Here is a 6,222-nt window from a genome sequence, read left to right as displayed (position 1 = left end):
ACTTCGCCCCCACTGCCCTCTTTTGGCGCGTAGCATCGCCCAGCGCAGCCTATCTGGGCGCTGGGTCCGAGTACCCGGGGCTCCCGGGCGGGCAGCAGTTCCTTTGTTTCTGTGGCCTGCCTGCACCAAGCGGGGTAGGCGCTTTGTCTGCGGGCTGCCCAACCAGCACGGAGGCCTGATCTTTCGGCGCCAGGAGACCCAGCATTGGGGTGAGTTTCTGGCCCACGGCGCCAGCCTGGGACGGGGAGCTCGGGGGTTTCTTGGCCCCCTGTCCTGCTTGGGCTCTCTGCTGCCTCTTTCTTCCTGGCCCACCCAGCTTCCGTCCAGACCCCTCCCCACTTCGCCCCCACTGCCCTCTTTTGGCGCGTAGCATCGCCCAGCGCAGCCTATCTGGGCGCTGGGTCCGAGTACCCGGGGCTCCCGGGCGGGCAGCAGTTCCTTTGTTTCTGTGGCCTGCCTGCACCAAGCGGGGTAGGCGCTTTGTCTGCGGGCTGCCCAACCAGCAAGGAGGCCTGATCTTTCGGCGCCAGGAGACCCAGCATTGGGGTGAGTTTCTGGCCCACGGCGCCAGCCTGGGACGGGGAGCTCGGGGGTTTCTTGGCCCCCTGTCCTGCTTGGGCTCTCTGCTGCCTCTTTCTTCCTGGCCCACCCAGCTTCCGTCCAGACCCCTCCCCACTTCGCCCCCACTGCCCTCTTTTGGCGCGTAGCATCGCCCAGCGCAGCCTATCTGGGCGCTGGGTCCGAGTACCCGGGGCTCCCGGGCGGGCAGCAGTTCCTTTGTTTCTGTGGCCTGCCTGCACCAAGCGGGGTAGGCACTTTGTCTGCGGGCTGCCCAACCAGCACGGAGGCCTGATCTTTCGGCGCCAGGAGGCCCAGCATTGGGGAGACCCAGCATTGGGAGAGCCAACATTGGGGAGAGACAGCGTTTGGTAGGCAAGGAGACCTAATCCGGTAAAAGAAGATCCATAGGGAGCATTTGGAAGAAGAGATGGGCCGACGTCAAGGCAAGAATTCGCCCAACAAGCTGAAAAGCAACATGAAGCTACCAGAAACAAGCGACCTCACAACGGGAGGACAAGAACCCCTTAATCAAGAGGAAGGAGAAAAGATTGACTTCATGAAAGTGATTGACACCCTTAAACAGCATGTAAAAAACGCCCTTATAGAAATGGATGAGAAATATAACAGAAAGTTTGAAGAATTGAATAAATCAGTGAATGATACCCTAGAAAACCAAGGAAAAACAATCAAACAGATAATGGAAACAGTTCAAGACCTGAAAACTGAAATGGAGGCAAAGAAGAAAACACAAACAGAGGGCCGTCTGGACATGGAAAATCTAGGTAAACGAATAGAGACTACAGAAACAAGCATAACCAGCAGAATACAAGAGATAGAAGAAAGACTCTCGGATTCTGAAGATACCATAGAGAAAATAAACACACTGATCAAAGAAAACAGCAAGTCCAACAAACTCTCATCACAAAACATTCAGGAAATATGGGACACAATAAAAAGACCAAACCTAAGAATAATAGGAGTAGAAGAAGGAGAAGAAGGGCAGCTCAATGGTCCAGAAAATCTATTTAATAAAATTATAGAAGAAAACTTTCCCAACCTAAGGAAAGATTTTCCTATGAAGGTGCAAGAAGCATACAGAACACCGAATAGGCTGGATCAAAAAAAAACATCCCCTCGCCATATAATTATCAAAACACAAAGCATACAAAATAAGGAAAGAATATTAAGAGCTGCAAAGGAAAAAGGCCAAATTACTTATAAAGGTAAACCTATCAGACTTACACCTGACTTCTCCATGGAAACCATGAAAGCCAGAAGGTCCTGGTTAGATGTACTGCAGAAACTGAGAGACCATGGGTGCAAGCCCAGATTACTATACCCAGCCAAGCTTTCATTCACTATAAATGGAGAAAATAAAATTTTCCAGGATAAAAACAAATTTAAACAATACGCAGCCACAAATCCAGCCTTACAGAAAGTAATTGAAGGAAAATCACTAACCAAGGAGTCCAACAATGACCACAATACCTCAGACATCTAGAGACCCTTCACCAACACAAAACAAAGAAGGGAAACTCACAAACTCTACGACTAAAAAAAAAATGACCGGAGTTAACAACCACTGGTCATTAATATCACTTAATGTCAATGGACTCAACTCACCTATAAAAAGGCACAGGCTAAGAGATTGGATAAGAAAACAGGATCCAACATTCTGCTGTTTACAAGAAACACACCTCAACCACAAAGACAGGCACCTACTCAGAGTAAAGGGCTGGGAAAAGGCCTATCAAGCAAATGGTCCTAAGAAACAGGCAGGTGTGGCCATACTAATCTCTAACAAAGTTGACTTTAAACTTAAATCAATCAGAAGAGATGGAGAGGGGCATTTTATACTCATATCAGGAACAGTTCATCAGGATGAAGTCTCAATCCTGAACATCTATGCCCCTAATATAAAAGCACCCACGTACATAAAAGAAACATTGCTAAAATTCAAGGCAGCCATCAAACCGCACACACTAATAGTAGGAGACTTCAACACTCCTCTCTCACCAATGGACAGGTCAATCAGACAGGAACCTAACAGAGAAATAAGAGAACTAGTGGAGGTAATGAATCAAATGGACTTAACAGACATCTATAGAACATTCCATCCAAATAGGAAAGAATATACCTTCTTCTCTGCAGCTCATGGAACCTTCTCGAAAATCGACCACATAGTCGGTAACAAAGCAAACATCCACAGTTACAAAAAAATATTAGTAACCACCTGTGTCTTATCAGATCACCATGGATTAAAGTTAGAATTCAACAATAATGCTACCCCCAGAAAGCATACAAAGTCATGGAAACTGAACAGTCAACTATTGAACCATAGCTGGATTAAGGAAGAAATAAAGAAAGAAATTAAAGTCTTCCTGGAATTCAATGAAAATAAAGAAACAACATACTCAAACTTATGGGACACTATGAAAGCAGTCCTAAGAGGAAAGTTCATAGCACTAAGTGCCCACTTAAAGAAAACAGAGAAAGCTCACATTGGAGACTTAACAGCCCACCTGAAAGCTCTAGAAAAAAAAGAAGCAGACTCACCTAGGAGGAGTAGAAGACTGGAAATAATCAAAATGAGGGCTGAAATCAACAAAATAGAAACACAGAAAACAATACAAAAAATCAATGAAACAAAAAGCTGGTTCCTGGAGAAAATCAACAAGATTGACAAACCACTATCCAAGCTAATCAAACGGCAGAGAGAGAATTTGCAAATTAATAAGATCAGAAATGAAAAGGGGGACATAACCACAGACACAGAGGAAATTCAGAGAATCATTAGATCTTACTACAAAAGCCTATATGCCACAAAATTGGAAAATGTAAAGGAAATGGATACTTTTTTAGATAAATATCATATACCAAAGTTAAATCAGGACCTGGTGAACAATCTAAATAGACCTGTTAGTCGCGAAGAATTAGAAGAGGTTATCAAAAACCTCCCTACCAAAAAAAGCCCAGGACCAGATGGTTTCAATGCGGAATTCTACCAGATCTTCCAAGAAGATCTAATACCTATACTCCTTAATGTATTCCACAAGATAGAAACAGAAGGGTCATTACCAAACTCCTTTTATGAAGCCACAATTACTCTGATACCAAAACCACTCAAAGACTCAACCAGGAAAGAGAACTACAGGCCAATCTCACTCATGAATATCGACGCAAAAATCCTCAACAAAATACTGGCAAATCGAATCCAAGAACACATCCGAAAAATTATCCATTATGATCAAGTAGGCTTCATTCCTGAGATGCAGGGCTGGTTCAACATACGAAAATCTATCAATGTAATCCAGCATATAAATAAACTGAAAGAAAAAAACCATATGATCATTTCATTAGATGCTGAAAAAGCATTTGACAAAATTCAACATCCATTTATGTTAAAAGTCTTGGAGAGATTAGGGATACAAGGGTCATACCTAAATATAATAAAAGCTATATACAGCAAGCCGACAGCTAACATCAAATTAAACGGAGAGAAACTCAAAGCCATCCCACTTAACTCAGGAACACGACAAGGCTGTCCACTCTCCCCATACCTCTTCAATATAGTGCTTGAAGTTCTAGCAATAGCAATAAGACAACATAATGGAATCAAGGGGATTCGAATTGGAAAGGAAGAAGTTAAACTTTCGTTATTTGCAGATGATATGATAGTGTACATAAGCGACCCCAAAAACTCCACCAAAGAACTCCTACAGCTGATAAACAGCTTTAGTAATGTGGCAGGATACAAGATCAACTCCAAAAAATCAGTCGCCCTCTTATACACAAAGGATATGGAAGCAGAGAGGGAAATCAGAGAAGCTTCACCATTCACAATAGCCAAAAACAGCATAAAATATCTTGGGGTACATCTAACCAAGGAAGTGAAAGATCTATTTGACAAGAACTTTAAGGCATTGAAGAAAGAAATTGAAGAGGATACCAAAAAATGGATGGACCTCCCTTGCTCTTGGATTGGGAGGATCAACATAGTAAAAATGGCAATTCTACCAAAGGCTATTTATAGATTCAATGCAATCCCCATCAAGATCCCATCAAAATTCTTCACAGATCTGGAGAGGACAATAATCAACTTTATATGGAAAAACAAAAAACACAGGATAGCCAAAACAATCCTATACAATAAAGGATCTTCTGGAGGCATTACCATCCCTGACTTCAAACTCTATTACAGAGCCACAGTAATGAAAACAGTGTGGTACTGGCATAAAAACAGAGAAGTCGACCAATGGAATCGTATAGAAGACCCGAATTTTATCCCACAAACCTATGAACACCTGATTTTCGATAAAGGAGCTAAAAGTATAAAATGGAAGAAAGAAAGCATCTTCAACAAATGGTGCTGGCACAACTGGATGTCATCTTGTAGAAGAATGAAAATAGACCCTTATCTATCACCGTGCACAAAACTCAAGTCCAAATGGATTAAAGACCTCAATATCAGCCCGAACACACTGAACCTGATAGAAGAGAAAGTGGGAAGTACCCTACAGGAGCTGGGCACAGGAGATCGCTTCCTATGTATAACCCCAGAAGCACAGACATTAAGGGCAACATTGAATAAATGGGACCTACTTAAACTGAGAAGCTTCTGTAAAGCAAAGGACATATTCAATAAGACACAAAGGCAACCTACTAATTGGGAGAAGATCTTCACCAACCCCACAACAGACAAAGGCCTGATCTCCAAAATATATAGAGAACTCAAGAAACTAGACTTTAAAATGCTAATTAACCCAATTAAAAAATGGGGCACTGAACTGAACAGAGAATTCTCAGCAGAGGAAGTTCAAATGGCCAAAAGACACTTAAAGTCGTGCTCAACTTCCTTAGCAATCAGGGAAATGCAAATCAAAACAACTTTGAGATATCATCTTACACCTGTCAGAATGGCTAAAGTCAAAAACACCAAGGATAACCTTTGCTGGAGAGGCTGTGGAGGAACGGGTACCCTCATCCATTGCTGGTGGGAATGCCATCTTGTGCAACCACTGTGGAAGTCAGTGTTTCGGTTTCTCAGGAAATTCGGGATCAACTTACCCCTGGACCCAGCAATACCACTCCTGGGAATATACCCAAGAGATGCTCTATCATATGACAAAAGCATTTGTTCAACTATGTTCATAGCAGTATTATTTGTAATAGCCAGAACCTGGAAACAACCTAGATGCCCTTCAATGGAAGAATGGATGAAGAAAGTATGGAATATATACACGCTAGAGTACTACGCTGCGGTAAAAAACAATGACTTCTCGAATTTTGCAGGCAAATGGATGGAAATAGAAAACACTATCCTGAGTGAGGTGTCCCAGACCCAAAAAGATGAACATGGGATGTACTCGCTCTTAATTGGTTTCTAGCCATAAATTAGGGCCACGGAGACTACAATAGGTGAACCTAAAGAAGCTAAGTAAGAAGGTGAACCCAAGGAAAAACATATAGTTATCCTCTTGGCTAAGGGAAGTAGACCCAATTGCCGGGGAGAAAATTAGGATCTTGGGGGTGGGGTGGGATGGGGGTAAGGGGAGATGGGGAGAGAAAAGGTAGAAGGGAAGGAGGGGGGACTTGGGGAATCAGGAGAATTGGGATAAAGGAAAGGTGGATAGGGGAGCACGGAACCACAATTCTTAGTTA

Source organism: Microtus oregoni, unplaced genomic scaffold, assembly GCF_018167655.1.
Source record: "Microtus oregoni isolate MIOR12 unplaced genomic scaffold, Mior012 000002F_ref0000024, whole genome shotgun sequence".
Taxonomy (NCBI): domain Eukaryota; kingdom Metazoa; phylum Chordata; class Mammalia; order Rodentia; family Cricetidae; genus Microtus; species Microtus oregoni.
The sequence above is the reverse complement of the archived record's forward strand: the minus strand, read 5'-3'. Positions refer to the sequence as shown.